This window comes from Tamandua tetradactyla, chromosome 11 (genome assembly GCF_023851605.1).
Source record: "Tamandua tetradactyla isolate mTamTet1 chromosome 11, mTamTet1.pri, whole genome shotgun sequence".
Lineage (NCBI taxonomy): Eukaryota > Metazoa > Chordata > Mammalia > Pilosa > Myrmecophagidae > Tamandua > Tamandua tetradactyla.
Genome location: NC_135337.1, coordinates 13,650,301 through 13,660,441, shown reverse-complemented (window position 1 = coordinate 13,660,441; position 10,141 = coordinate 13,650,301).

Below are 10,141 nucleotides of genomic sequence, written 5' to 3'. Positions count from 1 at the left end.
TCTACCTCCCTCTTCTTCCCAGGGCTTTAACTCTGTCTCTGACAGTTCTCCCTGGGACCTTACTCATTTCTCCTTTTCCTTCTAAACAAAACTGCTCCATTGAGCATGTAAACATGAGAGCCTTTGAGAAGGTAGGTAAAAGCAGGGATAGATTTAATAAAGGCTCAAGGGGAAAGTGGAAATTTCGAATCTTAGACACACAGGCTTACCAGGACAAGGGCTGGCATCCTCCTTTACATGTTTGCTCCTATGAAAAGCAACGAGAGAGGACTAGCTTAGAGACCAGAACAAATGTATAAAACCTCATAGGACTTCTGGAAGTGCTCCAGGGAAAGGGAAGAGGCTGTGAAGCCTCAGGGTGGATGAGATTATATTTAAATCAAAGGAACCCATAGATTCCAGAACACAGGTCAGGACCTGATTAGCAGCTGCTTCTCTCTTTCCATTCATCCCAAAGTGGGGAGCCCAGCTGCACCTTGGCTTGTGGCTGCAACTCCAAAGGATCGAGTCAGACAAGGAGGAAGAATATTTTAATCACTTCTCTGGAGCTCCCACTATTGCCCTAATAGCCAGGTCATCCTTTCTCTGGGGAGGGCGATATTTAGTCTCTTTATTTACCTGCTGCCTTTCATCCTACAATCTACAAGCACTTTTACTCTAATAACACCTTATGTTAGCTTAGTGCTTCTCTCCTAAGAGCCTAGAACACTTCCTACACATGATCTCTTTTATCTTTACGATAGTCCCAGAAGGTAGGGTGGAGACATGACATACCTGTCCCATCGTGTGGAAGATATAAGCACAAGGAGATGAGGGAGCTGAGTGGTGTGGCCGGGTGAGGTCTGGAGTCCAGACTCCTTGGCAGTGCTGTGCTTGTTGTGTTTCTTTGGGAGGTTGAGAGCTGGAGCCTGAACTTGGTCTGTTGCTAAGGAAGCTTTATTTCATCTCAGCTTCCCTCGTCCCAAAGCAGCAAGCTCCCCCAGTCTGCTGGGTCCTGGCACTGAGGAAGGAGACCACGTGCTTGGTTTTCCACTGGGGGCTTGGAGCTGATCCTTTTCATCTTGTTACTGGAAGCCTTGTCAGAGCTGGGCTCCCTGAAAGGGTGGCTCTATTACCTTGTCTGACTCCACGAATTAGGGGGGCCCACAAGCACACTCAACCCGCTTGCCCATACTACAATATATTGCCCCTTTCTCTGGGATAACAAAGCCAGGACAAGAGGACAAAAAAGCTAGCTGCACCTATATGTAACGCAGAAGGACCAGAAGTTCACATTGCTGTAGCCTCAATTACTTGGTTTGAAGAAAGGCAGCTTACACAGTGAGCAGGAGGCTGGGTTTTGCACCCTTGGCTTCAATAGTCTGTCAGGCTTTGGGTTAAAAAACTTGCAGATGGCTCTGAACACCCCCATCTCAGCCTTAGCTTTAGACTTAGAGGTCCCTACATCTGCCTCCTCAGCTCCCTACGTGTACCCTCTTTGGCTCTTGGCATCTGTGACCTTCCTGCTGTCAGGAGCCACCTCCTTCTCCTTGGCCCATTTAGCAATGTGGGAAGGCAGAAGCTGGGGCTCTGAGCCCCTGGGGGCCCAGGCCTGCCTCTTGACTCCCCCGCACTGGCCAATTTAACCTCCTCTCACCTGACTCATTTTCTGATGTTGGCTGCCCCTGGAGCCTAGACTTACTGATGCTGTATGCTGGGAGACCCTCCCGCCCTGTGCTGCTGGCAGCCCAGCTCTCCATGCCACCCTTCGCCTGTGCCTGCCCTGTAGCTGGGAAAAGTGTGTAAACCAGCCAGGGAGTCTCACTAGTGGAAGAGGAATGAGTGCAGGCACAGAAAATAGGCCAGTGAAAGCTGCCATGTGAACCAACTGGTCCGTCAGCTGGCATTCTTTATATCCCTTTCTTCAAGCCAGAGAAAGGAAAAATAATCATTAAGCAGTGAAGGAAAGGATGACCCTGTGGCTGAGGTCCCTCCCTGCAGGTCTTACACAAGAACACACAGGCAGGCGGGCACACACAAATTACTGAGTGCTCACCCTCTGCCCGGCACGGGAAACGGGTTACAGACTGAAAGGGACACAGCCTTTGCTGTCAAAGAACTCAGTGGGTTGGGAAAGGTGTGGTTCGCCTTCCTCTGGAGTGAACTGAAAAGCCGACTCCTTCCCTCCCTGAAGCAATGGGATGCGGCTGATGCAAGTTGTTTAGGGTGGGCTGGCCGGCCAAGCACTTGGGAAACTGCCCAGATGCCTTGGCCCCACCCTAGCAGTTCCCTCTGCAACCCACAGTCGATGCCCTCATCCCTGGCACCTTGACCTGCCCCATCTCCAACCTCAGCTACCCAAGTTACCTCAGCACACAACCCCCACAGCCAGGTGGAGTGAGTCAGAGCCTTGGGTCTCTCACCAACCCTTGGTTCCCACACCCAGGAACTCAGGGCCCAAGATGCAGGTTTGGGTGCTGCAGGAAAGAGTGAAGCGACACTGAGAAGCTGGTCTTTGCCAAGAGATGGTGACAACCAGAAGCCAGACACAAAAATTCTAAAGAGCCAAGGCAACTGCATGGGGACCCAGTAGGAGACCAAGGGGACAGCCAGGCTCAGTCTGCTGGGAAGGCAGCATATCAGCTACCCAGAAGCCAAACACTCTCCCAGTGGTGAGTGGTGAAACCTCACACCTGGAACTGAAAGTCTCCCTGCGACCCGGCTTGCTTTTCCTTCCCTGAAGGTTCTCTAGTCTGCCCCGGGTCCTGAGAACACCTCCTACCGCCCCCCCACCTCTCCCACCCCAGGCCTGGGGCAGCCCTGGCTGCGATCCCAGGATGAGTCTGACAGGCAAAACTGGGATGGGCCCCAGAGAAATGTAATGCAAGTCAGAGCCTGTGCCAGGATGAGGGGCCTAATCCACTCCCCCAGCCACCTCCCAGCATGGGGTTCCCCAACAGCCTCTCCCAGATACACACAATAGGGGGACACGTCCCTGCAGCCAGAACTGTCCAGGTACAGGTGGGGCCGACACCCCCCCCGACATCGCCCTTTTAAGCGGTCTCCTCCCCGCCCCCCACCCAGGGGGGCCTGAGTGTGGACAGGTCCTCCTTGCAGAAACCTAGAAAGGTGCGACTCCCCAGCCTCCTGGCAGCAAAGGAGACCAGGACGACTACCCTTCCAGGTCTCAACCACCGGGTCCAGGACCTGCAGGACAGAGGTAGGGGTCTCAGTGACCTCAGATTCTGAGAAAGCCATTTTTCTAGAGGGGAAGTTCCTCTCCTTAGTGGCTCTGATTGGCCGGCTCGCAGACCCAGCATTTTGGAGAAAAGTCTCGGTCTCTCCGTAGGGCCCCTCCCCCCACCAGCCTGCTGTCAGATGGTTTGGGGAATTATTTTCATTGAAGTGTAAATTGATGATAAGATGGTGTGACCCTTCAGCAAGACTTGCTTTTAAAAAAGAATTAAGCTCCCCTGTAGAATAATGATCATCTTTTCTTCCCTCCATCTTGTCTCAGAGAAAAAAATTTTTTTTGCTTTTCTTGATTTTCCAAAACCATGCCTTGTCTACTTGCCCTGGATCTCACCAGCACTCTGCCTCTCCGAGTCCTTAATCCTCTGCTAGCTCTCTCCTGGACCTCCTATCTCCCTTTCCCGCCCTCCCCCACTTCTCAAGGTACCGACAACTTTACATTTTTCCCATCCTAGAACAGCCTTCCTGCTGTCCTGCCTCTCCCATCAAATTATGACCCCATCTTTCTCTCAAAGATAAAAGGAACGGAAGAACTTTGTGGGCTCTGTTACTTCATCGGCATCCCAGCCTTCCTATTCTCTACTTCCCTCAGAAGGAAGGTGGAATGTTGCAAAGGGGAGTGCATGTGCAAAGGACCAGAGATGAGACAAGAGAGGAAGCAGGAAGAAGACCTGAGTGGCTGTTGTGCAGCGAGTGTGGGAAGAGTTGAATTGAGGCTGGAGAAATGGGCAGAAGACAGAAATAGTACCTGACCCTAAATGCAGATTCTGGGTCCTTGCTCCACCTTGCTTTTTCTGCATGCTTTCCTACCTCTCTTTATATATAGGGCTCCCAAATGCAAAGGATTGGACATTTCTTTAAAAAAAAAAGATATAAAAATGGCTGAAAAGCACATGAAAAGATGCTCACCATCATCCCTTATCTACTCCACACTCCCACCGGCTTCTCAATATTCAGATACCCAAAACAACCCCCTGGGAGGCACCCTGGGCACCCCAACCTCGTGGTCCCTAGCAACCTGCCTATGGTCCGGACCCACTGAGTCTCTTCATTGTTTTGCTCTGCTCCCCTGGCAGTCTGCTCCTTCACACAGGCTCTGCTCAACACTGGGCTATCAGAACCACCTCCCTGCTGACCTGCGGGACCCATCCGTCCTCAGGGCCAGCCGCCTCACTCCGTTGGACTGGTCCGCAGCTGGTCTAGCCATGATCAGGCCCTTTCCTGCTAAAATACTTTCACATGCCACCTGCCACCAGCCCTCCCCCTTGTCCCCGCTCCCCCCACAACTTACAAAATAAACTCCAGACTTCATCTTGGAGTCCAGGTTCATCAAAATGTGGCCCCACTGGGATTAACAGGTTTTTCGGGTTATCCATCCCCACCGTGGGCTCCATGCTCCAGCCCTGCCCGAATCCTCACCTCTCCCTCCACTGCCCATGCATCTCCCCCCATCACAGGTGCTGATGTTGTTGGCTCTCTCTGGAATGCCTGTCTGGGGCACTCCCCCTCATACCCCTCTCTTCTCGGGGCTCTCAGAACACTGAACATTGATAGCCCTGACAGCACTTGTACCCGCCTGCATAGACTGCCTGCTGCTTGAGGCCAGAGTGTTGTTTGTCTGTGTCCCTCTCTCTCCCCTAGCCCAGCACACTGCTCGACCTCCCATGAGGCCTTAAGCCTGCTCCATAAACTTACTGAGTTATTACAGATGTTGCTTTGGGATTTGCTGCTCATGGCTCTACCCCAGGTTCCATCTCTTCCCCTCTGTGCTCAAGGGGCAAAACTGATCTCAGCTGGATTTTGGATGGACTGTACAGAATCCTGGGCCTTTGAACCACTCTCATCAAACAGGACCAGTACTGTGAGTTAAACCTAGCTCTGGGATAAGGTATTCAATGCCAATTTTAATGAGCCCCAAAGAAAGTCTATCTATCTAATGGGGTTAGGACAGCAGACCTATCTCTGGCTACAGCTGGCACTGGGAAGTCAGATAGGTGATTCAAAGTGAATGAATTCAGTAGAGCTGTAGAGCAATCTAGAAAGCCTCTGGCCTACAGATGGTGGCTCCAGCCATGGAGGGACGCCTAGCCACCCTCTACGCCATCCATCCAGCCATCCATTCATTCATTCATTTGATCGATATTTATGGAGTGCCCACTATGTGCCAGGTACCAGATGAGGTGCTAAGTATCCAAGACTCCTGAAGCTTACTGCGGTGGAGCAGTGGAGAAGACAGATGTTAACCAAGTAAATACTGTATGTGATTACCAGTTGTGCCATGTGCCATGAAGGAGGGGACATTTAAGACCGCCAGGTTCAACTGCTAGAAGGAAACCAGCATATTCAGAACAGAGTGAAGGAGCAGGAGTAAGAAGAGGCTGGGCCACTCCACACACGGGGCTTTGTGGACCAATATAAGGAAGTTGGATTTTATTCAAGGTACAACAGAGAAGCCCAGGGCAGGGTTTGCAGGAGGGAGCAACATGCTCCGATTCAAGATTTTTCATTATTACTCTGTGGACACCGTGAGAAGCCCTATAGTCAGATAAATCCCGAATCCAGAATGTGGCAGGTTCAATGAAAAAAACTAGTCTGACTCTTCAAACAGTGTCACATACACACACATACACACAAAGGGTGTGGGGTGGGGGAAGCAAGGGAGAAAAAGAATTAGAAGAAAAGGAAAGAGAAAGAAAAAGAAAAGAAAAGTGGCATGATGACCAAATGCAATGAATCAACGTCTGGTTTGAAATAAATAACTATCAAACTTCTATGAGGGTGCACGGGTGGCTCAGTGGTAGAATGCTCGCCTCGCATGCAGGAGACCCAGGTTCGATTCCCAGACCATGCACCCACCCCCCAAAAAAACTTCTATGGGGGACAGTTAGGGATATTGAATTGAAGTGGATGTTAGATGACACTGGGAGACATCATCCTTATTCCTGGGAGTGTAGGATAGGGTCCTGACTCATAAAAGCTACCCACTGGGGAGCTTGGGGGTGAGATGCCATGATGCCTGTACCTCACTTTCACATCATTTTCCAAAAATTGGAAGAAAGCAAAGGGTCAAAACTGTAACACTTATTGAATCCAGGTGGAGGATGTCTTGGTATTCATTGTACCATTCTTTCCATTGTTCTGAGTCCTTGAAATTTTCTAAAATAAAAAACTGGGGGAGAATTTTTAAATCCAAAAAATATTTTAGTTTTTTTTAAAAAAGATTACTTGAGTGCTGGTTGGAGACTGGTTTGGGGGGAAGTAAACACAAAGAGAATTGATTCAATGACCCCCCCCAACCGTGAGTCAGACCTGGATTAGGGGCAAAAAAACAAGGGTGCCGACCCACAAGGGGTGCACCCTCCAGTTGTGAAGCAAAGTGGGGACAGGAGGACACTCACTTTTCTGGGCCTTTCTACACTGCCCCATCCCCTCCACCATCCCCCTTCTCCTCTCCCACAGTCCAGGAGCGCAGATGCCTGGAGCCCTGCAAGGCCAGCCTGCCTCCTTCCGCCTCTCACACCCCTTAGAAAGCAGCACCGAGCCCAGAAACAGCATCAGGTGCCAGGGCCTCTCTCTCCCAGCCTGTGACTGCTGGAGAAACTCCCTGCCCACCCACTCAAGGTCATCATGACTCTCGCCATCACAGCCTCTCTCCACACTGCTCCTTCCAAGCAGGTTATAGGTCCCAGAATTTTACCCTCAAGACTGAATCCCTTCCAGAAACTATGGATCCCCCCCAACAGGGCCTATTTCCCACCCTCTTTCCCCTATGGCCCTTGTCGGCCCCTCTGGTATGCCAGGCCACAGCACCCTCACCCCAATCTCAGCTCCAGCCAAGCAGCTCCTATCTGATTTATTCATTTCACCCATTCATAGTGTACTGCTTAAGAGCATGGACTCTGGAGCAGATTGCCTGGGTTCAAATCCCAGCTCTGCCATTTGCTAACTGCATGACTTTGGAGAAGATATTTAACCCACAGGTGAAGTGACTCTGCTGATGAATTCCTCTTACCAAGAAGGCTGTCCTCAATTCTGCAAGATGCAGCCCAAGTCCCACTTCCTCCAGGAGGTCCTCCGGGAATTCTTTCAGCCCTCACTGCTCTGTCCTCTGAATTCTTTTAGCCCTCTCTGTTTCACGGGGCACTTCACCTCTGCCACCCTGTCAGTTGAGAACCAGGGCCATACCTTGCCCAAGTGTGCACTCACCACGTCTGGGGACCCTCTGGAAGCAGCCTGTGTGAGAAGGAGGTGGAATCCGAACAGGTGAGAGCCCCTTTCACACCCTTCTGAGCCTCCACTGTATTGGGAGGTTTGAATTAGAAGAGCAGTGAGTGTCCTTTCAATAGATGCCATGACCTTGCTGCACTTCGTGTGAGAGTGAGGTTTAAGATTTCTTATAGCTGGAAAGTTCCACGAAGTAGGCAGCCCTTCCCCCAGGGTCAGGGGCAACACCACCCCTGATTTGAGATGCAGGGTGATGGTGACGGATATAAGACTTTTTATAAGAGTTTCCTTCCCTCTTTTGGGAGGTGGAAGTAGCTGAAGAGATGGGAGTGGGTGGGGGCAGAGGCCCCTTGCAACCTTGAGGATGAGGATGTGGCCCTGGGGGTGGGTGGGGAGGGGATTAAATGTGCTTGCGGATGAAGGGGAGGGATCGGGCAGAAAGACCAGTCACCTGGGGGAGAGGTAGGGGTGGGAGTGGGAGGGGTGCTCCCTCAGCCAGTGCCTTCGCTGGCAATCCCCTGTTGCAGCGCCAGGCTCCAGAACTACATTCCATGATACCGAGCCAAAGCTGCTGTTCTCTCTCACCCAGAAAGCTTATTTTAGCTACAAAGGGAGAGAGATGAATCCAGGGCTCCTTCATCAGAAACGAGAGTCTCATTACCCAATCCCAATTCAAGGCATAATTAACAGATGGTATAATTTCCGAGCATTCCCCGCGCCACATGGTTATTAGGTAAGGAGCAAAATGCCCACGCAGCTCCTAGAGCCTCCCAAACTACAGAGCCAAAGGAAATCCAGGAAGGCAGGGCCCTGCAGAGGCTGCTTCAGCCATCGTCTGGCCTTGGAGAGAGCCAGAAAGGGGAGGGCATTCTCCTAAACAATGTGCCCCCTCCCATCTCCTTCTCCCCCTCTCACCCACCATTATGAGGAATGTCTAACCCGCATCCCTCCTGCTGTACCCAAAACCCATGCCCTTTCCTTTTCCCCATAGGGAGAAAAGAAAAGCCAACTTCTCACCCCCAGCATCACCGTTTGGTCACAAGGAAGTGGCCTGGGGTCCCGGAGACCCAAGAGGATTGGCGGCTCCCCTGCTGTGACTCAGCAAGAGGGACACAGCTGTGACCAGAGGGTCTTAGAAAGCAACTGGTCCACTGTTTCTCAAACTGGGTTCCTCTAGGCCCTCAAGTTTCACAGAGCAGCCCAGGGATTGCCTGGTTGAGAGCACAGTGGGGCTATGCGAAGCCCTCACCCCCTACTTCAACCCAGCCACTGCCACTTTAAAAAAAAAATTGTTGTAACATATATATTACATAAAAAATTGCCCATTTTGACCACTTTCAAATATACAATTCAGTGGTGTTAATTGCATTCACAAAGCGACTGTTTTATTTTAGGAATTTCTATTCAGATTTCATTTGAAATAAAAAAAGAGTTCTGCTAAATACATGTTTGAAAACCATTTGCCTTCTGCAATCTCCATTTTACAAAAAGGAAATTGAGGCACAGAAATATGACTAAGTTCATAGAGCTAGGGGGCCCCCTCCCCAGGCCGGGCCTCTTACCACCTGAGCAGACCCCTTGCTGCCCACCCAGGGCTTTGCAGTCCTGGGAGCCCCAGGGTGGGGCGTTAGAGAAGGAAGCCCCTTCTGGATCACCCTCAGTCTCCCCTGCCCGGCTCTTCTTCTCGGCCTGAGAGGCCCAGCCCCCGTACCTGGAGCTCCCGGAGGACTCCTGGGATCCTGCACACCCACTTCGAGAGGATGATGCACGGGCTCTGTCCTGCGAAGAGGCTCCAGAACCCGGACACTGGGCAGGACTGTTTGCTGCTCACAGACCCCAGCTGAGGGAGGGAGGGCCGGCTGGACATCGATGGCGAGGGCTGGAGGAAGGGGCCAAGGGTCATCTCTCCAGACAGGAGGCCCTATGGGGCTGGTGAAAGCCACTGGCCTAGGACTCAGGAAGCCTGGGCTGCAATTCGTCTCCATCCCAACGAGCCTTGTGACCCTGTGCAGGTCTCGCCCTCTCGGAGCCTCGGAAGCTTGTGAAATTGGCATGTTTCTACCAGCGTCCCTGCCCAGTCTGACACTCCTGGCTTTCCTCCCCCAGGTGGGCTCCAATATGAAGCTAGAGTCATTCTTCCAGCAGCTGGGCCCTTGGTAGGCCACAGTGTCACTGTCAATGCGGGTTCTGGTACCTCAGGACCTCCCTGTGGGCTGCGAGGGGCGGGACGTCTCTCTGGGATTTAGGGGAGGCTTTGCACAGTTGGGCAGGGCCCTTTTAGCTGAGTGTGACCCGGGACCTGTGGGAGGGGACAGCAGTCTCTGAAGGGTGTTACCTGGTGGGGACTTGGCCCCTAAGAGCCCTTCGAAATGTCTTGAAAACGACTACGAACCCTTCGGTTGCTGTCACCATCACCATATGCTCTCTGGCTTCAGACTGTCAATTGCTCGGCAGGCTGTGATAGAGACCCAGTAGTGCCCCAGGGATGGGGGCGGGGGAGGGGTTCTGGCCGGCGGGGATCCTGGAGCATCGGAGCGGAGGAGGGCGCTGGGTGGGGCCCACAGCATTCGGCGCCGCCCGGCGTTGCCGCTTTAAGGGCTGCGGCGGCGCGAGCAGGTCTATGGTAATGAGCTACCGCCGCGGCCGCGGTTCTGCAGAGCTCCCCTGCCCGCCCGCCCGGGAGGCG